Raw genomic sequence first — 25,446 nt, forward strand, 5'->3', positions numbered from 1 at the left:
ACTTAACCAGTACACTACATTGCTCCCTATCCCCCATATGTCTATGAAGAGGGCTAATTTCCAAGAGGCTAGCCAAACTTGAGGTTGTAGGCAAAATTTAAGGCTTGGACAGGTGATCTTGGCTCCCAGTGCTGAGATCCAAGCTGGACAGGGGCACAGGGAGCCAAAAGATCATCAGGGTACATAGGATAGGAGCCTAGAGATTCATTTAAGGCAGAAAGACACAGGAGGAAACAGCTCTTCGGTATAAATCAGAGCCTATTTTGAGATTAAAATCACATATTAGAGAAAAGTTAGAAACAGATATCAAAAAGGGAGCATTTCAGGATTTGAAACAAGGCTCTAGACCCTTTTGCCTATTTATAAGGCACCAATCTGTGCTAATAAGTATGTACAAGCTCATGGAGGCGGAGACAGGGCCTGCAGGTCAGTATAGCCGAACATCAGGTCTTCTGGGCTCAGGACCACTCATGCTTCTAAAATCTCCACTCCCGAATTCCAAATGCTACGCTTTCCTCTTTTCCAATTATCACTATCTTCATCCCCATACATGTCTATTAGACAAAAACAACAATAAGACATCTACTTAGCTCAGTCATCTGGGAAATGCCATGGATAATACAGTACTGCGGGTCAAATAATGCATTCAAGAACCAGTCAATTTAGTGGAAAAAGAAAAATCAAATTGCTTATTTTGCATCATGCAGAGCAAAAAAATTACTATTTGAGTTGTGCTTTTCAAATAGTTGTACTGATTTGGGGTAGACATAATCATATTCACCAGGCATCTCTACATTTTGTTGCTTTGGTATATTATTTTATTTTTTTAAACTGCCTTTTCTTCTTGGAACCAAATTTATTTATCCTTTTGGGATGCTTAATTCCTTAATGTCAATCAATTTTTTTTCACTAAGCAAGCAAGTTCTTTGTTTTTTCAATGAAATTCTTTAATCAGCTTTTGTTCAGAAACTGTTTCTATCTGCATTACAAATGCTAGATTCAACTAATCTATCAACCCAAGATAATACAAGGAAGGATCTTGTCAGTTCGTCCTTTCCTCTTAGGAACAAAGATACTGTATTCTGCACTTTTGAAAAAAGGAAATAATAGGATTAGACTAAGATTGAGGACAAGAGGATGTCAGACCAAAGAAAGACATGTGGTCCTTTAAGAGCTTTCCCATCTTATATGGGGAATTGTAATCCATTCGCACTAAATGCTTTGACTATGCTCATTATGCAAAAAAACATTAGAGCCTAGTCTATTTTGTTACCATAGTTCTGTCTACTGGGAACTACAATTAAAGCATATTCGAGCAAACGCAATTTTATTTGTTATTAAGCAACTAAAAGCTCAGTCAACCTTGCAAACATGACATTATTTTAGGATTACAATATGAGCCAGCCAGCTATCCAATAAACTTTATTAGGTCCTATCTTTATTAGGATGCCTCCTAATCCTATTGTGAGAGATGTCTATGCTATACGACAGTGGTCCTGAAACTTTAGGATGCATCAGAATAACCTGGAGGGCTTGTTAAAACACACTACTGAGCCCTGCTCCTGGAGTTTCTCATTCTTTAGGTCTGGAGCAAGCCCCTAAAATTTGCACTTCTAATATGTTCCTAGGGGATGCTGAGGCTTCTGGTCTGCAGACCACACTTTAAACAGAACCACTGCTATATAATGTAGTGGTTAGAGCTGTGGAGTCAAACTCACCCAGGTTCATATCCTGGCCCTTCCACTAATATCTCTATGTCCTTGGGCAGGTTACTTCATCTCTCTAAACCTTAGTTTCTTAATCCATTTAGTGGGGATAATAATACCCATCCAATAGGTTAGTTGTGAGAATTAAATGAGATAAAAATACAGAAATTGCTTATGCCAGTGCCTGGCAGGGGAAAAATAAATGCATGGCAGTGATTAGTTTATTAGTATTGTTAATTGGAGAAATATTCCCAGAGCTAGTTCAAAGTATTTACAGCCAGTAGTGTACATCAGACTTACCTGGAGAGTTTGTAAGATTCATACCATGAGCCACTCTCTCCCTAAGAGATTCTGATACAGTCCACATTTCATTGACTCTAAGATGCCATTTCATTGATTGTAAGATGCACCATTATTTTACATACCACTAAGAAAGAAAATTCTGCAATTACACCATAATTAAACTAATGGAAAGTACATCCAGATTTCAGAAGTGAGAAAATGTGAAAAAAAAATGCATTCTGGAATTGATAAAATAGGGTAGTTATGGATGTAAATTTGGGCCTGCCTCCCAGATTATTGTGATATGCAATTCTGGTTAAAAAATACTAACCTAGTCAATGTGATAGCTGAAGAGGGATTCAAAGTACAGATGCATCAAGGCTGAAAGAGCCCGCAGGTTGGATGGCCCATCCTCAAAACTATAATATATCCCAATATCATAATCCACCATACAATTCCACAGGCTGTTAATGAAACCAAAATAGTTCCACTTGGTTTGATAGCACCACTCTCTAAACCTGGAAGAGGCCTCCTCCCACTGAATATCAGTCACCATGAGATGAGAAAACATCAGTCCATTGATAGAGTCAACGAGATTAGAAGAGAAAATGGTGAGGTCAGCAGGAAGGTATCAGGCCAAGACAGTTTTTTCTTTAAAAACATGAATTCCAATCCTGAGATTTGAGGAGTACTGGGGGAGACGTTTAAGGGAGACAAAACATGATTTACATTTGGGGGAGAAGGGAGGATGGTGGAGGTCCCATATATTACCAGGACTTGCCTTAGTAGGTTTTTATTTTCCATCTTGATTTTTAAATTTCAGTTTGTAAAGTCTTACAAAAAAAAAAAAAAGAAAAAGAAAGGAAAAAGAGCTGATTTTGTATAATCTGATTATTTTATCAAGTTTGTGGTAATTGCAACTTCCCTTTACTCCAGGGAGCTTGGATGAAGGCAGGAGGAGCATATAATCTCCCTCAACTTTATCCTAATGCTCTTACCCATAGGAAATCATTCATTTCCTAACGCAACATAGACCGGGGAAATATCTTTTGACATTTTTATTTGGGAGCTCAGAATTTCTACTAACTTCAGTAAATGGTCTCTGAGAGTCTCCATGCACATGGGCTAATTATAACCGGAAAATAAAACAATACTCATTTTAGCTTCTGGAAATTCTAAGAATGTAAATCTCTAATGAAATGTTGAAATAAAATCATAGCAGTACTTGCAAATTTCCAACTATGAAAATTTTATTTTAACTCTTTCCTATCTTGTGACTACCCAGTCTCTCCATTAATGAATGAGATCACTAACAGTGATTTGTTTTCTAATTAGGACTCAATCCAGATGGGCAAACAAACGTCAGATGTGTAAGTCAGGGAGTAGTAAGGACATTTTTTAAAAGTCCAAATGTGACAAACCACAACAAATAAAATTGAAAAATACATGAGTATGGATGATTTTCTCACTGTTTTGGAACCACACACACACACACACACACACAATCAATGAAATCTATACTTCCAAAAGGATTTTTTTGTACCTTGGAAACCTCTTTTGGTCCTGGTTCATATTAAATTCCTTTCTATAATTACAGGTTAAAGATTTACCATGATAATTTTTTAAAACTGGGATGTTCTTAAATCTTCATGTTTCTAATTACAGAACAGGAAATACAAGATATCATGAAATCCAACAAAAGTATCTACATAATTTAAAGGACTGCACATGTGGAACATAATTTAACATAAAACTCAGTCACCTGAATAATGGCATCTTAAACACAGTCACTCTGGTCATAGAGAATATCTGTCAACTTAAGTGAGGAGGAAGCAGCAATAGCTTTATGGGAAATTTGTTCCTGTTTCATTATGATATAGAGGACAGTATTTTTTAACTGATTCTGTCTTACAGGTTTAGTTGTACAATGAACGCAACTCTTATTTTCCAGATAAAGACAAAGACCAGTCTTGAAATTCATCAATTCTGTCCACCACTGTAATATTCAACTGACTCATTTGCATACATCTTCCACATGAGTTTATTGAAGGATTCTTTGAGCACCTTATCTGTTTTGACCAAAACATGTATAAATTTCTTGAAGTTCCATGACATCAGTGTATTTGATGATTTTAAACATTTTCAGTTCGTTGGAAGACATAAGAAAAACCTTAAGAAAGAGCATTAGCAGCAATTTGGAGATTCTGATTTAACAAAAACATCAATTATTTCAAGTCCTCTGCTGATTAGAAAGTAGAGGATCTCACTTGATATGTCAAAGTATTTCATATTCTGTTTTGTACTCTCATAAAATGACATTCCCATTTCTAAAAATTCTCTGAATGTTCAGCTTTTTCCAATATTCTTCTCTCAGCCTTACATGTCTGTTAGGGAATCAAAGGATGTTGCTCGCCTAAGAAGAAATATGCTAAAGAGAGGATGACACAACAATTTTAGGATGAAAGAGTAACAATCAAATGCCCTTTCCTTCTTTGGTATAATTCCTAAGATTATAGGAAATGTAGAGACCCAGCTCACATCACCTTCAGAGAGACCTTTAGAAGATCTTTCAACTTATCCTTGTGGACAAAATGGAGTAAGTAGAAGCTGAGTACATGAATACTAAGGTAGATTAGTAACAAACAGTTTCAACAGCTTTGCCCAGAGGATGTCAATTAATGGAGCAACATCAATCTGGTTCTAGGTTTCCAAGATCATAGAAGGATTTTTTCCTGGGTTGCATTTGTTTTTACATTTTACTCAATGTCTTTTTCTTTATAAAGATTTTATTTTTCCTTTCTCTCCCGAAAGCCCCCCGGTACACAGTTGTGCATTTTTAGTTGTGGCTCCTTCTTTGAGGGATGTCGCCTCAGAATGGCTTGATGAGCGGTACCATGTCGGCGCCCAGGATCCAACCCAGCGAAGCCCCGGGCCAGGAAGCGGAGCGTGTGAAATTAACCACTCGGCCACGGGGCCGGCCCGTAACTCAATGTCTTGGATGAGAATATAGAGAGGACATCATAAAATTTGTACGAGGGAGAGTGACCATATTGGATGACTGAATCAGGATTGAAAAAGAAGCTGACAGGTTAGAAAAAAGAGCTAAATCTAGTAAGATGAAAAGTAGTAAAAATAAATTTAAAATAAGGCGATTAAGTCCAAAAGGACAGGTTTTTTGTACAGAATGGATAGTAGCAATAGCTTAGTAGCAATCCATGCAACTAAAGCTTAGAGATTTTAATCTATAGAAAGGTTAATATGAATCAACAGCAAATGGAATGATTGTTGAATCAATGAACAAAGGTAGATAGAATCAGCAAGAGAGGAGAGGAAAGGAGGGAAGTGGAGGGAAAAGGAGAAGAGCGAGCAGAGAGTAGGAGAAACAGGAGGAGGAGAAGAGGGAGAGGAAAGAATCTGTACAAAAGGAAGCAAAAGCCCAACCTGTCTCTGTGCAGCCCAGACCACCCCTAAACTGCTGCAGTATAAACATGGGCAAACTGGGCACATTCAGGAACCACCCGAGATGTACAGTCAAGTCAATAACATCCAAGACATTCTTGAAGGAATCAGGCATATTTAGCCTTGGAGAGCTGATAATCATGTTCAAACATCCTAAGAACTTTAACAGCAAAAAGAATTGAAGGTGGTGTTGTTTGGCCCCAACAGTTACAAGTAGGACAAATGAATGGAGGCACAAAACAGCAGAATTAGATTCAATAAGAGTATCTCTGTGTCAAAGTTCTCCATGGATGGAATGGCTCAGTTCTCCAAGGACGGAGCTTCTGACCACTCTCTCCAGGAGATGTTGGAGCCCTGACTGGGAGATCCTTGGCAAGGCTTTTGCAAAATTAATTCAAGCATAAGATATGGGGTAGGACTAAATAATCTTTGAAAGTCCCTTCCAACCTCAAGATTCTAATATTCAAACATTTTCCTGTGGTGCAAATTAGGTTCTTGCAAAAGATTTTCTCTTATAAAAACAATGATAACAAATGGTTAGCCTTGGGGAAGTGAACCAAGTCTTCAGGAACCCCTAAGAGAATCTCCTATTTTCTTGTGTTTGCTCTTTAGAGAACTAATCTCCTTTCCCAGGAATATACTAAGATCTCTTTGTCCGCTGCTATGCCAGCCAACTCTGGGAATTTGCACACAGCACACTTTATACTGCAAATATAATAGTCTGTCCAGCATTCTTCCTTTGTGAGAAATCCCTATTCACTTTCATAAATTATGTGAATGGATCTGAAGCATACTTTCCTTTCTTCAATAGAGACTATTCCCAAAAGCAGCCTGAAACATGCCGAACATCTGCTCTTACACTCAATTCAATACACGATATTGATATGTGTTATTGCTGGGTGAATTCTGAATATGAGGCCACTTTAAAACACTGCGGAACAACTCCCCCCTCCTCCCATGGCCCAGTCACAGGACGTTCGAGGAAATCAGAATAATTCTAATATTTGCCTAAGCAAGCTATAACCAACCAGGTAAATCTGTTAAATCAAAAACCACAGCAGAGCATTCCAAAATCTAATATAAATTAGATAAATATTTCTTTAATTTAATAAATATTTTTAAATATATAAGTGTTTTCACTATCTGCCATAGTTTAATATTCAAAGATGTTGCTTTTCCATATGGTAGGTCCATAGGTGTCTGAGTGTTCATTATGAGTTTAGTGTATATGCCTAGCTCATCTTTTAGGATCAATTGCAGTTATTGTTCATCACGGTACAAAGAAAGGTGACCAAAATCCCTAAACCTTGAATTCTTCCTGGTCATCTACAGAAGCCTCTACCAGGCAGAGCTAGTTCCCTAACTGATCTGTTCATAAAGATGCTCAGAGTTAACACAATTTTATACTAACTAGGGCTTTGGCTCCAAATTCCTTTCTGGTCTCCTTCTCTGGCGAAGTCACCTGGACTTCACGTGAGCTTGATAGATTTCTCCTGTCCTGTGGGCTAAGGATTAATAAAAACAACCCCAGCAGCTAATCCTTGATTCCTTTCCCAAATCCCACTCGGATTCTAGCCTCTGACAAAGCCACTGCTCTGGCACAGGTTACATCTGCCCAGAGGAGGTGGGTTTTCCTAACTGGTGAAGACTCTGTATACACCTGTGCTGTCCAACACAGTAGCCACTACCCACATGTGGTTCTTTAAATTTGTTTGTTAATTGAAGTTAAAGAAAATTTGAAATTCAGTTCCTCAGTTTTACTAGCCACATCTCAAGTGCTCAACAGCCACCTGTAGCCAGTGGCCAGTGCATAGAACATTTTCATCTGGCTCTATCAGATAGTGCAGCTTTAGTGTCCCATTTTGTTCTAGACTTGGGCAAACCTTGTTCTTGGAGTTGGGCAGACTTTATCTCCCCCTAAAGATCAGAGTGTGCAACTGTTTACTCATTTATTCACTCAACAAATATTTATCAATCCCTTTTCTAGCTGCTGGATATATAACCATGAACAAAACAGACATATTAACTGCTCTTATAGAGCTTATGTTCTAGTGGGAAAATCAACAATAAATAGGTAAATAGCTAAGGGAAAAGAATAATTCAGTTATGAATTTCAAGGTTAGTGTATCTCCCTTTTAGCCTCATAGTAACAAGGTGTTTTTGTTTCATTCAAATGAGCCCATCCTCAGTTGTCAGCCTACTTTCTCTTGACTTTCTTCAGATGGCAAACACTGATGGTTTTAGGATTTACTTGAGCCTAGTGGTTTTTCTCAGCCTTCTTTTCTTTAAAATTTCTACCCATAGTTTAATTCCTACCTATGTCCTTGATTCCCTCATAAAGGGTTCTCCAGGCTTTATAGTTTCAATTATCACATTTTTAGGTGTGACTACTCTTAACTCTTTATATTCCCAAACTATACAACAGACTACTAGACATTCCCTCTTGGAAGACCCCACCCCCAGCTTCTTAACCTTCCCATTAGATCTTCAGATCTTGAACTAATAACTTTCTTCTATTCCCAGTGGGCCATACAATCTACACTGCCATTACTCATACCCGAATTACTAAACAACCTCCTGAAAAGGTTTCATGTCTCAATTTCTCTTCCTTGAAACTGATCACGCACACCAAATCATGGTTTATCTTAAAATAGTCTGTCATTGTCCCTCTCTGTCTTCTCTGCACTGGGAGCAGCTCTCTTGCCACAGTTCCCCCACTCCCTGAAAATGTATGCCCGCACCAAGTTCATCTCCATCCTCTCCCTGGTCAGAATCACCTCTCAGCTGCTGAGCTGACCACTCTCTGCAGTGGTACTGAAACAACCGACACTGACAGATGAGTGCCTCAGCAGCTTGGCAGCCCCATGTCCTCTGACCTCATCATCCCTAGTAGCAGCTTCCAAATCAGCACCATTTTAAGGGACACTGACACAGCAGCAAAGTTCATTGAGGTTGGGGCTGCCACAGTGGAGTGGCTGGCTCTGGGGCTGGGGTTGAGGCTGTGTATGGGACAATGCCAGGAAGCCTTCTCTGAAGCAGCAGCTCTTCTGTGCCATTCTGGGCTTTGCCTTCTTGGAGACCATGAAGGTCTTCTGCCCGATGGTGACCTTTCTCATCTTGTTCACCATGTGAAGGAGCCATTTCCACCTCCCATGGTTCTTTCTTTCACGTATCTTCTGTCCTAAGTGTTCCTTTCCCTAAAACTCCCCAAGCAGCCTGGGAAAAGTGGCTAGCTCAGAGTTTGACAGAAAGAAGACAAATAAACGCTGCATGAATAAGAAAAAATATAGCCTGTCATTATCCTGCCCAAGAATCCACCGTAGCTCCCTATTAGTCTAGAATGAGGTTTCTTTTTCATGAACTTATTGAAAAGATAAGTCTAAAACTGAAAAATTCTGTTATTAAAGCGATTATTTCACCTAGGAGTAAGAATTATAACCTGTTTGGTCTCTGAAAATGATTTAGATTTTTCAGGATGGTGTACCACTTGGCTCCTATGACATACTATGTACCTGCATATGTCTCCTCATTTTTCTAGTTAACACTTTTCAAACCTTCTTCCTCCTGCAGTTTCCACCCAACTTTTCTTCCACAACACACATGCACACGCACACACAAAACAAAAAAAAGGAAAAACAAGGGTGTTTTTTGAATTGACTGAGTTCACTGACACAAATGGGAGCTTTAAGAAACACAAGCAAACTATTTCAGCATTATTTTGGCTAATTTTATGTACCTTCCCATTTCCTTGCCACCCACATGAAGCTGGGCTATGACTTTTTCCACAAGGTCCCAAGCTCAACAGCTAGAGTTAGTCACAAAATGACTTTCTGCGGACAACTTTTGGATCAACATCCCAAAGTAAAATTAGCTAAGCCTTTGACCAGAGCATCTAGTGGTGATTAATAATTTCATCACTGGCTAGGATGATAAAAAATACAAAAAGCAAACTCATTACTCTATTGTGATCACAAACTAAATATTTATCTCCTAAATATTTTAAATGTCCAAAAAGCAAAATTGAAATTTGAGTTTATTAGTAATTGAAGCAGAACTAATGAAAGATTCCTTATTAGAATGTTCTACTTACCTTTTCATAAAAAATAAAAAAGAGCAAACTCATTACTCTGTTGTGATCACAAACTAAATATTTATCTTCTAAATATTTTAAATGTCCAAAAAGCAAAATTGAAACTTGAGTTTATTAGTAATTGTAGAACTAACGAAAGATTCCTTATTAGAATTTTCTAGTTACCTTTTCATAGATATCTATTTCCTTTTTCGTGAGGATTAAATGTACAAAGGAAAATATAAGTCTCATTTATTATTATCATAACCTGCTCTAGCAATAAAGGGAAGGAAGATTTTCTTATCTTTCTGTCATATTTTATTGCAGTTGAACTAATTCTTCTAGTTATAATATGCCCCTAATATAACTATACAAGTTAACTGATGCTTAAAGTTACTAAAGCCCCAAATTTTTGTACTTTTTTATTCACAATTACTCTTTCTATTATAATAAATGTACTAGACTCTGAGAAACTATGTAGACCTTTATATTTGTTATTCAGATCCCTTGAAAAATGTTCAAAATTATTAATATACATAATATAATAGACATTAATAATTTCCCTGCAAGAGACTAGCTCATACTCAATCAATGTTGAACTCATTTATTAATACCATTTCACAGGAGCTTCAGGTCACTAGAATTATTTTCGTTGACTTGGAAAAGTACAGAAGACATAAGTTATATCTGAAAAGTACAGAAGACATACAGCAAATATTTAATTGTGCTCAAATGCTTCTGTATCTGTATGACAATATTTATTTAACAAACACGTACATAGCACTGCACTGTTCTAAGCCTTTTGTAAATGTTAATTCATTTAATCCTCATAAGAACCTTGTGAGGTAGGTCATATCCTTATCCCCATCTTATGAACAGGGAAACTGCAGCATGGGAGAGGTTAAGTGTCTCGCCCAAGTCCGTAGAGCTAGTAAATGGTGAATTCAGAATTTGAACCTAGAAGTCTGGCTCTAGAGTCTGAACTCTTTTAAGCACTCTGCTAGGCTGCCTCTCATTATTCAAAATTCTTTCCATATTTGAAATCTAGTTTCAGTATAAGAATGTTATAGCTTTTAACTACATAAAAAAAACTTTTCCCCCTTGATATCTGAGATCATCTTGTGGGTGCTCCCACACAGACACTCAAGGTCTCCCTGATCCCCACCCCATTGGCTCAGGTGCCCTCCTACTGAGTACAATCCAACTCTGTGCCTTCTCCTAGGGCAGCACCTACCATGATTTCTGCATATTAAACACTAACTTCGTTAAGGGCAGGGAGTATGCCTTGATTACAGTTGCATCTCCAACACGTTGTACCTTGGGCAGATAAAGCATTGTTATAAGTCATACAACAGCCAAAGAATTAAATTAATTTCCTATCAAATTATGACACCTGTAATAAATAGATTTCTTCCCTTTACCCATAGGAGTAGGCACCCATTCCAATTTTTAAATTACCAAGCATGTGGAAATAGACCTATGATTTGAAGGAAATGATACTGCAGAAAAATAAGTTAATGGATGGTTCACTCTTCATCTTGGTATAGAGCTTTCAAAATTTAGGGAGTTTTGAACTTAAAGACACTAAAGTCCCTTATTTGAAGAAGTACCAGTACAGCTGCATTTCAAGCTAAATGTCAGGGAATATACACCAAACTACTACAACAAAACACTTTCATCAAAACCTCGCAGCAAGCAAAAAATTGCCAGCTAGCACATTGCTCTCCATGAGAAATGACATTATGTCATTTTGTCCAAAGGACATCAAAACAATTTGTCAGTTTAACAGAGGATTTAGATACAGCATGAGAAGCCTTTCAGTTACCACTTTTAGCATTTCCAGGAAAATTGCTATAGAAGCTCTTAAGGCAGAATAATCTGAACCTAACTAGACTTATTAACCAACACAAACTATAACTTTTCTAAAATGTCTACTTCTTTATAAGTGGAAGAATTTGTTAGAAAATTCCTACTAACTCTTGGAAAACATAGTTCTACAAAGAAATGGTGATTTATTTGCTTTATTTGCTTTCATTCAGTAATATTCACTCGTTGAATTGTTAATTATGTACCTATTATGTGCTGGGTACTCGGGTGTACTTATATGAATCACTTTTCTGGCAATAAAACCATTATTTTTTAATTGGGTTAGTAATTCCAAGATTTTTTTTTTTTTGGTCAAATTTAACAGCACTAGTTAGTGAGTTCCTAGTATGCATGGAAAGGAAGATCAGAATTTTACTTGAGATAAATAATTCTATATTTTATCTTGCATGGCAGGAACATAAGTAGGTTTGTGTCAGCTTATGCATGTAGTTTGAGTGTTCTGATTAATGGTTCATTTTGTATTTTTGCTTAATTTGGCCAGTAATTTCACTAAAATAGTCCAACTGGCTTTAGCATTTATATAGGGCCAGCCACAGCTCCATAAATGAGAAAGCTGAATGGGCATTGGAAGACTAACTCCCACCTCGACCACAAGGTCCTGAGGATAAGAACCATGACTTCTGTAGCTCTGGGGATGGACGTATTTCCTAGCACAGACTGTGCAGCAATATGTGATTGCTTGAATGAATGAATGATCCCACGTATACTCTCTGAAACACATAAAGCTATATCCCATTTATAAAAATTGCCAGAGGGGCCGGCCTGGTGGCGCAGCAGTTAAGTTCGCACGTTCGTCTTCTCGACAGCTGGGGTTTGCCGGTTCGGATCCTGGGTGTGGACATGGCACCGCTTGGCAAAAGCCATGCTGTGGTAGGCATCCCATATATAAAGGAGAGGAAGATGGGCATGGATGTTAGCTCAGGGCCAGTCTTCCTCAGAAAAAAGAGGAGGATTGGCAGCAGTTAGCTCAGGGCTAATCTTCCTCAAAAAATAAAAATAAAAATTGCCAGAGGTACCATACATGAAGATGGCCATTGCTCTTATAATATTAACCCTTCCTAAATGCAGAGATCATATTAAGGCTTTTAAGGCAAAATAATTTAAAACTAACTAGATTAACCAAGCCATATATAACTTTACTAAAGGCTGTTGCTCACTTCAGTGAGATTTCCTTAATTCTCTTAACTTCCCATCACTGATTCTGCTTTGTTTTGCTTTTTACTTTCCCGTTATCTTTTAGGCTATTCTCATTATTAAGTTAGAGGTTAGCAGAATAACAAATTGTAACTCTGCTTCTTGGTTACCAGCTTAAATTCTATTAACAATGCATGATTATCCAAGCTTAACTCCTTCTTACAGCTTTGATAATATTATACTATGAACTCTGCACCTGCAGTGATGCTGTCTGTACCTTTCTACTGTAACACGTTTGCGTCATCTCGCAACTAAACCGTAAGCTGGAGCAGGGCATGCCGCCGTCCCTCTTTATTGCCGTCCTCACACGCTGACAGGATCAGCACTCCTGTGTCCACTCCAGCGGCATGTGGGGAAAGATAATACAGTACTGAAAAGAGAGGGATAGGAGGCAGAGAAAAGTATCCCAAAGTCCTCTGCTTGAAAATTGCATTAAAACTTCCAAGAGAAGTGAAATACTCTCCTTCACTCTTTCTATCTTAGTCATCATCTTTAAAATTTATACATAATCAAATTCCGCTAGTGCTAACCTGACAGCATCGGCATTAGGTAACATTCATAGCGTCAGACACTGTTGTTTGGCCAACCAAAGAGCCATTCCCAGGCCCAAGTCACCCACTTCTGGAGTTAGGAGCACTAATACTTACTTTCCCTGCTTCTCTTGCAGGGGGCGCCCATGTGATACAGTTCTGGTTGGCATTGCCCCTTCCCCCTTCTTCTGTCCTGAACCTATGATGCCTGGACCTGCATTGTGTATTTTGCAACCAAGTAGCAAAAAGTATGAAAATGAAAAGCCAACTTGTTGGGGACAGTGAAAGAGAGAATAAAATAGCATTACTGAGCAACTAAACCAATGCAAGGAATCTCCCACCTTCAGATAGCTTGATGTGAGAAGAGAAGACCTAAATAGATATTAACATATATTTAATTAGGCCAGTAAATTGTTTATTTAAGCTACTGTGACAGCCGAATGCCTTCCAAGTGAGACATTAGCTAAGACAGTTATGGTTTAAATCCTGGTTCTGCCTTTTACTAACTGTGTGACCTTGGGTAATTTACTAAACATCTCTAAGCTCAGTTTCTCATCTGTAAAATGGTCATAGGTGTAATTGCTACCATAGGATTGTTGTGAACTATAGTGAGAAACATGCTATAATGCCCACAAAGTAACTGGCATTGAACTTGGCATGTAGCGTTACTATCAAACATTAAAGACACACTTTAATACTAATATATAAATACTTAAGAATGTTTTTAAAGTAAGTGTTGCTTCTTTCCCCCTTAAATAATTGCATATTAAAAAGTAAATATTTAAGATTGTGGAGAATACAATTCTTTATAAAATAATTTTCAATTCTACATCTTTTAGGTCTAAACATCTACAATTAGCATTAAAATGCACAAATACACTCAGGTGTGATTAAATTATCAACTAATAATTAGTATAATTTAAATTTTTATATTCTTAGAATTATTTTTATAGAAAAATAAACTACTTCCTCAAGTACAAGGTTAGACTAAATAATGGCTTGCAATAACCCTACAACTTTCACCCACTACCTCACCCTGAGATCTGAGGCCCTGTGAATCTTCAGTGTTTCATTATTAGGTTATTTTCAGAGCATTCAACTATTTCTCTTGGATCATTGAAGAAAACAGCAGGTCTCTGGTTTTTGTTTTATTTTATTTCAGTCATAAGCATTCTAGCTTCACTTCAACAAGATCATCATTCCAAATGTTTCTCTTTAGAAGCTTATCTTGCAAAGCCAATAAAAGATTGTGTTCCTAAGCCTAGAGACTTTCCATTTATAGTTTTCCATTAAGCCTCTTAAAGGTAGGTATTTATTCCAATTAAATATTTAAAAGATAGGTCCTTTTATGAAATAGCTTTTATATTAATTCAAAAAGAGATAATTATTTATACTTCTAAACCCTTTCTAATAGGATTTGAGTCGGTCTACAACAAAAGACATAGATTAAGATTGTTAAAATAAATCAAAACATATCAAAGCACCAGAAAAGATGATGTAAATATAAAAGTCATTGCTATGATTATGGACAAAATTTAGCTCTGAGCTTCCATCAGACTAAGGCAAAAATGGAAATATAACTAATTAAGCAATTCTCATTACTTTATAGAGAAGCTCTATAATACTTTTGTATACTAATTCTAAGTGCGATCTTGGTACTAAATTCCAGCAGGAATTTATCTTATGGGCCCTTCTTCAAGGAAAATTGAGTTTCATAATACACAGTATTTTCATCAGTGAGGTTCAGTGGCTGCTTTGAACTTCAATAAAAATCAATAGCATAAGATTATGCCAGTAATTCTTAAATTATTTTTAGCCATGGAACCTGGAAAATAAAATATTATGCAGCAGCTCAATATATATAAGAGATAAATAAGAACTTCTCTAATTGAAACAGAGTTAAAGAGCCTAAAGCTACCATAATCACTGATTACAGAATCTGTGTAAGGAAAAGGCCTATGTGGCCAATAAACTGATCATGTTAGTTATAAATATAAAAATGCAAATAAAATGTCCTAGAGCTAATATCATACTTAGTGGTAAAAGATTGTATGCTCTCTCTATAATATTGGGGAGAAGGCAAGGATGTCTACTCCACAAGTTCCATTCATTGTATGGGAGGTCCCAGCCAGTGCAACAAAGCAAGGGGAGAAAAGAAATACAAGGCATACAGATAGGAAAGGAAGAAGCAAAACTATTTTTAGACAAACAACCTGATTGGTTATGTAGAAAATCTTAAGAATCTACCCAAAAAAGCTACTAGAATTAATAAGTTAATTGAGCAATGTTACAGGAGATGAGATCAATAGACGAAAAGTATCGGAAATGAAACAAAAAATACATTTACAATAGAATCAAAAAGCCATGAAATACTAAGGAATAAATTTAACAAAATGTGTGCATGGGTAGTAAACTTAACACTACAAAATATTACTGAGAAAAATTAAATAAGACTTATATAAGGAGATTGCTGAAGACAAATTGTGCCCTGCTAAAATTCATATGTTGAAGCCCTAACTCCCAATGTGACAGAATTTGGAGATGAGACCTTTGAGAGGCAATTAGGTTTAGATGAGATCATGAGAGTGGTGCCCTCATGATGAGATTAGTGGCCTTATAAGAAGAGACACAAGAGAGCTTGTTTCTCTCTCTCTGCACACACACAAAGAAGAGGTCATGTGAGAACACAGCAAGATGATGGCTGCCTACAAGTCAAGAAAGAAGAAGCCTCCACATGGAATCTACTTTGTGGGCACATTTATTTGAACTTCCCACCTTCCAGAACTGTGAGAAAATAAATTTCTGTTTTTTAAGCCACCCAGTCTGTGGTATTTTGTTATGGCAGCCCAAGCTAAGACAAAGATATACCAGGTTCATGGATCAGAAGACTCAATATTGTTAAGATATCAATCCATTCCAAATTGTTCTTCAAATTCAGTACAATCTCAATTAAAACCCCAGCAGGTCCACATGGCCTAGCAATTCCATTCCTAGATATATACCCCAAAAAATTGAAAATAGGGACTCAGACAGATACTTGTATGCCAATGTTTGCTGCAGCATTATTATCAATAGCCAAAGGTAGAAACAGCCCAAGTGTCCCATCAACAAATGAATGGATAAACAAGATGTGGTATATACACACGATGGAATATTATTCAGCCATAAAAAGGAATGAAGTTCTGATACATGTTACAACATGAACAAATCTTTAAAACAGTATGCTAAGTGAAATAAGCTAGACACAAAAGAACAAATAATGCATGATTCTATTTATATGAAATATCTAGAATAGGCAAATTCATAGACAGAAAGTAGATTAGAGATTACAGGGGCTGGGAAGTATTGGGTGTTACTGCTTAATGGGTACAGAGATTCTGTTTTGAGTAATGAAAATTTTGGAAATAGTGTTGATGGTTGCACCACATTGCAAATGTAATTAACATATATTTAAAAATGGTTAAAATGGCAAACTTTATGTTATATATATAATTTACTACAATAAAGAAAACTATTTACAGAAAAACCCAAGAAGCTTTCTCATAGAAATCTACAAATTGATTGTAAAAGATCCATGAAAATGTAAACGACCTAAAATAGTCAAAATCATTTTGAAAAGAAGAACTAAGTTGGAAGACTTAACGTTACCTGATCTGAAGACTCATCAGAATACTACAATAATCAAGACAGTGTAGTATTGGTGTAAGGGTAGATACACAGATCAATGGAAGAGAAAGAGTATCCAGAAATAGATTCATAGACGATCAATTCATTTTCAATAAAGTGCCAAGATAATTCAATAGGGAGAGGAGTCTTTTCAATGAATAGTGTAGAACATCTGGATATGCTCATGAATAAATGAACTTTGACCTTTCCTCAGATCATACACAAAATTAATTCAAAATAGGTCATAGACCTAAATGTAAAAACTAAAACTATAAATTTCTTAAAAGATAAAACTTTGCAAAAAGTCAAAAGTAATAAATTGAATTTCACCAAAATTAAAATCTCATCTTCACAAACTCAATTAAGAAAACAAAAAAGAGGGGTTGGCCCTGTGGCCGAGAGGTTAAGTTCACACGCTCTGCTTCGGCGGCCCACGGTTTCACTGGTTTGGATCCTGGGCGCAGATATGGCACCGCTCATTAGGCCATGCTGAGTCAGCATCCCACATGCCATAACTAGAAGGACTGACAACTAAAATGTACAACTATGTACTGGGGGGATTTGGGGAGAAAAAGCAGGGGGAAAAAAAGAAGATTGGTAACAGTTGTTAGCTGAAGTGCCAATCTTAAAAAAAAAAAAAGAAAATGAAAAAGATGAGCCACAAACTGGGATGAAATGTTTTATATATATACATATATATATGTATATATATATACACACATTGATATAAATTGTGATATAAATTGATATGTGTATACATATATGAATGTATATTATGAATGTATGTATATATATATATGAATTCATATGTAGATATGAATTTACATGTGTGTGTGCATGCACATCTGACAAAGGACTTGTGTCCAGAACTTAATAACCTATAGCTTAATAATAAGACAAAAACCCATTTAAAAAATTGTCAAAAGATTTGAACAGATGTTTTATAAAAGAAGATATACAAACAAATGGCTACTAAGTACATCAAAAAATACACAACTGTATTAGTCAACAGGAATATGCAAATTTAAACCATATTAAGATACCATTAGAAACCCATTAGAATGACTAAAAATAAAAAGACTAGAGCAAGTGGAAGTCTCATACAATGCTGGTGGGAAAGTAAAATGCTGCAACTACTTGGTAAAACAGTTTGGTGGATTCTTATAAAATTAAACATATATTTGTCACATGACCCAACAATCCCAAAATAGTCATACGCCTGCCCTACAACAATACCCATAGCAGATTTACTCACAATAGCCAAAAAAATGGAAAACAACCCAACTATCCATCAATAAGTGAATGGATAACCAAATCATGATATCTCCATTCAACAGACTCAACAATAAAAAGAAATAGACTATTTTACTGTTGTTATATGCAATGACATGGATAAATTTCAAAAACATTTTACTATGCAAAGAAGACATGCATACTGTATCATTCTATTTACATGGAATTCTAAAACAAGCAAAACTAATCTGTAATGAAAGAAAACAGGTCAGTGGTTGCCCAGGGTTGTAGCTGGTAGGAGAGAGAGGCGGCAAAGTCATATCAGCATATGAGGGAACTTTTTTGGGTGATGGTAATGTTCTATATCTCGAATGTGGTGGTGGTTACATAGATGTATGCATTTGTCAAAACTCATCAAACTCTATACTTAGAGTGAGTGTATTGTATTAAATGTAAATCATACCTCACACAGTTTTGAAAAGTGGAATTAAATACCTACACCCATTACTGAGTCCACATCATGTACTTGCTGAAGCTGTCACAGAATGGATTGTTAAAGCAATACAGCCACAGGTAAGCTGAAGTGCGGGTGTAAATTCAGTTTGAGGATAAGCAGAATCTTGAGTCACCGGCAGCACCAGAGGCAATCTCTCCCTCATGCCCAGCTGGGAAATGTCCATATTCTTTTCCACCAGCAATGAACATATCCCAGGTAAACAGCTCGAGAGCCAGGAGAAAGACTATGTGGCATCTTGCTCCTAGAAGACAACTGCTCTTGACAGTGGGGACTTGAGACAGGACTCCGGACTCCACTGCTTCCCTGACCAGGACACCCCACTAATTCTCAATCTCTCATCTTCAAGATAGTCCTTCAGGAATTTGCTCAAAAACCCTACGTTTCAACAAGAAATGATTTTAAAACATTGAAAGCATAACTGAAGTGGTGGTTTATATATTCTTCTTTGTGTAGAGAAAAATTCATCTTGTAAGTTTTCTAAATTTCCTAATAATATTAGTTCATTTTCTCTGATGATCTTACAGGCAACTTATAATACTAATATTAATACTAACACTATGGTTTTCAAACACTTCATGATCTTAACAGAAATCCCCAGAGGTCTATGATGGGCCTGGAATTAGGGTCGAAGGATATACATTTTAACAGCTCCCTGGTGATTCTAGGGCAGACAGCCTTCAAGCATACTATGAGAAACGCCACTCTAGCGGATTCTCTGTTTCATTGCTTTACCAGAGACACTTAACATTTTAGTCAAAACTCTGTATTCGTAGAGGCCCAACTGTGCTACTGATTACAAGAGGTCTCATTCCATAAATTCACTCCAGTTAGGTTGGAGTGAATTGACAGACAGGCTAGATAATAATCAAATACATAATCAAAGTCAATTTAGTCACTATATCCTTTCTTTAAACTGTCCCTCATGCATATATGGCATGATTATTTTTGCATGGGGCAATATATAACTGATTGTTGACCTTGCTTCTGTTAAACAAATTTTAAACACAAATTGCACTGATTCTATGAACAGCAACATCCTAGGAAAACAACCCATAAAGAATCTCTACTCTTACCCTCCAGAGAATGGTGACATGAATTGCTTAAAAGAACATGAAATAGCTTGCTGCTACAGATTCAATTTCTTCTGAGAAAAGGTGTGAACTCTTACAGGTGGCATCCAGATGGGGAATTAGTCCTTTCCCACCCACGTGAAGAAAGTCTATAAAACCTCTTCCACAACAGGAGAAGAAAGGGGAGAGATTTTGTGCCAATAAATTTTACAGCTTGTGCATTGGAAGCGTACTGCAACTTTTGGGAGCAATCCATATTATGTGTAACTGTGTAGTGTCAACTAGAACAGATAACTAGACGACAGAAATTGAGTTGATGGAGAAGTAATATGTCAAAGTCTAAACTTTGAGCAAAGGTAGACAGACTGAAAAATTTCCACAATTAAATCTGGTTTTGGTCTTTAAAATGCCCAATTCACATGAGCCTGCATGGGTCAGCATGTGATGCAGAAGAGGATCAGTAAATGGAAGGCAACTGGGCTGATAACAGAAGACGATCCACCCCAAGCAGCCAGAGACACTCTCAGCCTCTCAGGGTTGGAGTTTCACTGATGCCTTAATGAGTAGAGTTGATGGTAAACCCCAGAACAATGTGTAGTTATATCTGTATGTAATTTATTTGTAGATCTTTCTTTATATATGCATCTAAGTTAATTAACTAGTTTGGTTTAAACAGTTTATTTTGCAGGGAAAGACTATGTGGCCTCTCATTCTCAGTAAATCGTTTTAAAGACTTTATAACCATTTGCATTATTAAGAAAAGGCATTCAAACTAGTTGAACCCAACCCACAACTGCAATTATGAGCATCTTCTTTTATTAGTGGCTCTTAATTTTTAAGAAAAATTGTTAAGAAAATTCACTGTGAGTGCTTTATTCTATAAAATAAATTATTTGACTAAGAACCAGATGACGGAACAAGAAAATGAGAAAAAAAGAAAGATTGCAGAAGTAAGGAAACAAAGCGAGGGTCAAAAGAACACCATTAATAAAGTAACAAATAAATTAGTAAGATCAAAGAACTGAATAGACAAGGTTGAAAATTGACTTACTCACTAGATGGAACATTTGAGAAAGTCACAGTGAATGCAGAGAAAAAATGCAAAAACTGAAGCAATTATAAGAAAAGTAACATATATAGAAGGCAGAAAAGGTACATAATACAATAAATGCAACAGAAAAACTATCCAAAGATACAGCACAACTAAACTTCTCTGGTATTAAAGGAAAAAATAAATCTGGATATTGAAAGGGCACATGCAATTCCAAGAAAAATTGATAAATAATGATCATCTGCAAGAAAGAGCTTTGGTTAAACTTTTTCCCCTCAACTTCAAGGGTGAAGAAAAACTTAGTTATCAGTTCTTGCTATCTATTCCTCTATCTACACACATAAGCATAGAGAGATTTCTAGAATGATAATCACCAAAATTGGAATGATTATTTCTGGGAGGTGGCATTTGAGGTGGGTTATCACATTTTTCTATGTACTTTCCTCATTGCTCGTATATTTATAATGAACATGTGTTACTTTTACAAAAGCAATACATTTATTGTTAGTAGGAAGGAAGGAGGGAAGGTAGACTACAGATTTGCCAAGATACTATTTTATCACTTTCCTGGTTACCTAATCATTACAAAAAAAGTAGGAAGAGGAGGTAGAGAAGGAAAAGAGAGAAAAATCGTCATTCATTTTGTGTTGATCATAAATCGTATATGTGGATTCTTGGGAATATCTGCTTATACCTGACATATTAAAATTTTACTCAGTGATTTTGCCTGATATTTGTTTCTAATTTGAAGCATCTGAAAGAGAACTTCGTATTTGCAGAGGCCCAACTGTGCTACTGATTACAAGAGGTCTCATTCCATAAATATTTACATTCTGCTCTACAAGAGCAGAGAAACAACTTAATGTGTCTGTTGCTTTCCCACTTAAACAGACTCTACTCAACAAAACAACTGTGGCTCTTTTCTACAACTGATTCTCTTTTCCACCAGATCTCTGGTAGAACGTCAATTCCCTGAAGACATAGGCTGTGCTTTCTCTTTGTTACAGATAATGTGTGGCTTTGCATGGTGGAAGTACTAAAAATAAAAAATAAAATTGTAAGCTAATTGATTGTTGTGATGATGATATTGTTTCAAACCCCTAAGGCCAGGCTGTGAACCCTCTTAACCAGACGTAATCTCCACTAAGTTGCAGACTAAGTGAATTTGCCAAGCACAATTCTATTTGCAATGAGTCTCTTACAATTATCTACTATCCTCCCAATTACTCCCTTGCATTTCATTTAGGGTTTTAGCAACCGGCTCACTGTAAACCTCTCCACCACTACGCCAGGCTCTATTTTCAGTAATGCAAATATTCCCTGTTCTTTTTTTTTCTCCATTGTGCTCACCTAGCAAAACACAGACTCTCTTAAAACCCAACTAGCTATCTACTCCCGACTTGTACCTAGCAGCTGAAAGTAGCTAGAGAAAAACACTCACTTGAGTTACCTGACCTCATACAAACTTTTAAGAAAGATTTTTTTTCAAAATTCTTCTTTTTCTTAAAGTAAACTTATGACCACAAATCTCAAGAAACACCTCATCACCCAGCATCCTTCTATGCTTCCATAGTAAATTCATTTTCCCAATCTTCCGAAAATTTATTTTATATATTTTCCTCTCACCTCAAACCCTAGATACTCCCCCCTCCCTCTACCTCTCACTCCCAGCTAATGACCTTGATTTCTATTTCACTGAAAAACTAAAAGCAGGGGCTGGCCTGGTGGCGCAGCAGCTAAGTTCGCACATTCCGCTTTGGCAGCCCGGGGTTCGCTGGTTCGGATCCCAGGTGCGGAGATGGCACCTCTTGGGACACCATGTTGTGGTAGGCGTCCCACATATACAGTAGAGGAAGATGGGCATGGATGTTAGCTCAGGGCCAGTCTTCCTCAGAAAAAAGAGGAGGATGGGCAGCAGTTAGCTCAGGGCTAATCTTCCTCAAAAAAAAAGACCTAAAAGCAATCAGAAAAATCTCCCTCATTTTCCCATCACCAAATCTTCTAACCCAACTGCATCTGACTCATCTGCTCCGTCTTTCCTCCTGAAAACATGGATGACCTCTCCTTGTTCCACTGAAACCAACCCTCCACAGTGCATTGGATTCCATCCCTTCTCACTTATTCAGAATTCTGCTACTGGAGTTCTTCCCCTCGTTTTCTGCTCCTTCCTCAGATTTCCTCTCTGTACTGGATCATTTCCACTAGCATGTAAACATGCTATTAAAGGTCTCTCATCTTAAAAAGCAAACAAATGAACAAAACAAACTTCCTTGATCCTATTTACCCTTCCAGCTTCTGCCCAGTTCTCTGCTTCTCCTTTGGGAAAGAGCATCTCTACTTGCTCCCATTCACTCTTTCGTTGACGCCAATCATGCTTAGTCTCCACCACTCCCACGGAGCTGCTCAAATCAAGGTCATTAACAACTCTCTTCTTGCCACATCTGTCTCCAAATTACTCAACATCTCAAAAGTGTTAACTTAATGGATAACAGCTTTGTTCTTAAAATACTCACTTCACTTGGCTTCCAGTGAAGAACATTTACTGATTTTCCTCTTAATTCTTTAGCATTTTTCCTCAGTTTCCATTGCTGGTTCCTCCTCTTCTCAATGTTAGCCTTCTCCTGAGTTCAGCCCTTGGCTCTCTTCTCTTTTTTACTTTTATTTTGTCCCAGATAATCTCTTGTAGTCCCATGGTATTATATAATTACCAGCACATTGATTATTCCCAAACCATATAGATATTATATAGTCTCTATATTCCATATTCTAATCTTTGTCTTCTATTTCCAGGCTCTCACCTGTGCCCTAAACTCACAATTCTTGATATCATACTACTGCCTACTTAATATCTCCACTAGGATGTCTAATAGATCTCTTGAACTAACAGCCAAACAAAAACTCTTCATTTCTATCTTCATCAAATTTGTAGCCCCCTCGATCACCCCCACCTCAGTTACCAACACCATCATTTACTATTTTTCAAACCCAAAATCTAAGCGTAATTTCTGATTACTTATAATTTTGATTATGAAATAATTTTAATTATCCCTTTTCCTCAACCCCGATCCAAACCATGAACAAATCCTGTGGGCTTTACCTTCAAAATATTGCAAATCAGACATTTATCATCACTTCCAGTGCTATTACCTTAGTCCAGACTACATCATCCCTCACATCAACAGCTGCAATAGTAATAACCAGTCTCCCTGCTTCCGTTCTTGCCTCCCGATAATCTATTCTCCATTAAACAATCAAATGGAACTTTTGAAAACATAGATTAGATTGTATCATTCTCCTGCTGAAAACTATAATAGGTGTCCACTGACTGTTGATAGACTTTAACTCCTTACGTGGTCCACTGGGTTCCACACAATCCGCCTTTACCTCCCACTTCGACTTCATCTCCTGCTCACTCCATTCCAGCCACACCCACCTTCTTGCCTCCTCAAACACACAAATTTCCATCTCTCTCAGGTTATTTACTCATGCTGTTTTCTGGAATTCTTTCCCCTAATATCTTCACATAAATGGACCCCTTACATCATTCAAATATCTTCTCCAACATCACTGTTACAAAGAGGGCTTGTCTGACCAGCCTCTGTAAAACATTTCCCACTTCATCTTCTTATCACTCTCTGTTCCTTTATTCTGTGTTCTTTTCTTCATAACACTCTACAATGTCTGAAACTTATACACTTAGTTATTTGACTCTTTATCTGCTTATCAGTTGTCTTCTCCACTAGAATGTAACCCCTTCAGGTAGGGACTCTGCTGTATTTTCTGCTGGCTCCCCATGCCTCCTAAAACTAGTATCAGCCCCAGAGAAAGTGCTCAGGAGATACTTCCTGAATAAATGAATGAAGGAGTCCCTTGCCTGCTGAAAAACCTCACTGATTCAGCTCATTGTTGGCCCAAGAAGGGCAGGTTTTTGAAAGTATTAAATGACAACTACTCTGCCTCCTATGTAGAGACAACATAAACCAGGTGAAATTTCAACGGAGGCAATGCTCAACCTGGCAATTTTTGAACCACTTTCCTATTTTCTAATGTCCCTTCTCCCTCACTGACAGCACTGAGCATGTTCATGCTGCCTGGAGGCTGTCTATGTGTATACATGACCCTCACCGGAGCCTCGGTTACCTCTAGAGCACTTCCTCCATGAGATCAAGCATATTGCAATCACACGATGGAAAGACGCAAAAATGCCCAAAATGTACCTGCTTCTCTGCCCTATCAGTTCAGTCTCCCCCAACCCTCCCCCCCTTCCCCTTTGACAGAGAGTTCCAGCAACTTATGGGTCCTAAAAATCTTCATGATAGTTTTCAATAAATGTTAAAGCATAACTGTGATTAATTTTATGTGTCAATTTGACTGGATCACTGGGTGCCCAGATATTTAAACATTATTCTGGGTTTGACTATGAAGGTGTTTCTGAATGAGACTAACATTTGCATTGACAGACTGAGTAAAGCAGATTGCCCTCCCCAGTATGACTGGGCCTCATCCAATGCCTTGAAAGCCTGAATAGAACAGAAGTCTGAGCAAGAGAAAACTTGTTCTCTCTGCCTGACAATCTTGAGCTGGGATGAGTCTCCTCCTGCCTTCAGACCCAGACTGATTTACACTGTCAGCTCTCCTGGTTCTCAGGCCGTCACACTCAAACTGGAACTTACACATAGACTCTCATGCATCTCAGTCCTTCAGACTGCAGATCTTGGAACTAATCAGACTTCATAATCATTGTGTGAGCCAATTCTTTATAATAAATCTCTCTAGATAAAT

The 25,446-nt window shown here is 37.3% G+C and overlaps 1 protein-coding gene and 1 pseudogene across 6 annotated transcripts in view; one reads left to right on the forward strand and one right to left on the reverse strand.

Annotated features, from left to right (window-relative positions):
• Positions 1-25,446, reverse strand: part of GRM8 (glutamate metabotropic receptor 8) — a 710,606-nt gene that overhangs the window by 455,282 nt on the left and 229,878 nt on the right. The gene's annotated exons all lie outside the window — the stretch shown is intronic.
• LOC111773303 (ATP synthase F(0) complex subunit C2, mitochondrial pseudogene) lies at positions 8,175-8,579 on the forward strand (annotated as a pseudogene).

This window comes from Equus caballus, chromosome 4 (assembly GCF_041296265.1).
Source record: "Equus caballus isolate H_3958 breed thoroughbred chromosome 4, TB-T2T, whole genome shotgun sequence".
Classification (NCBI taxonomy): Eukaryota; Metazoa; Chordata; class Mammalia; order Perissodactyla; family Equidae; genus Equus; species Equus caballus.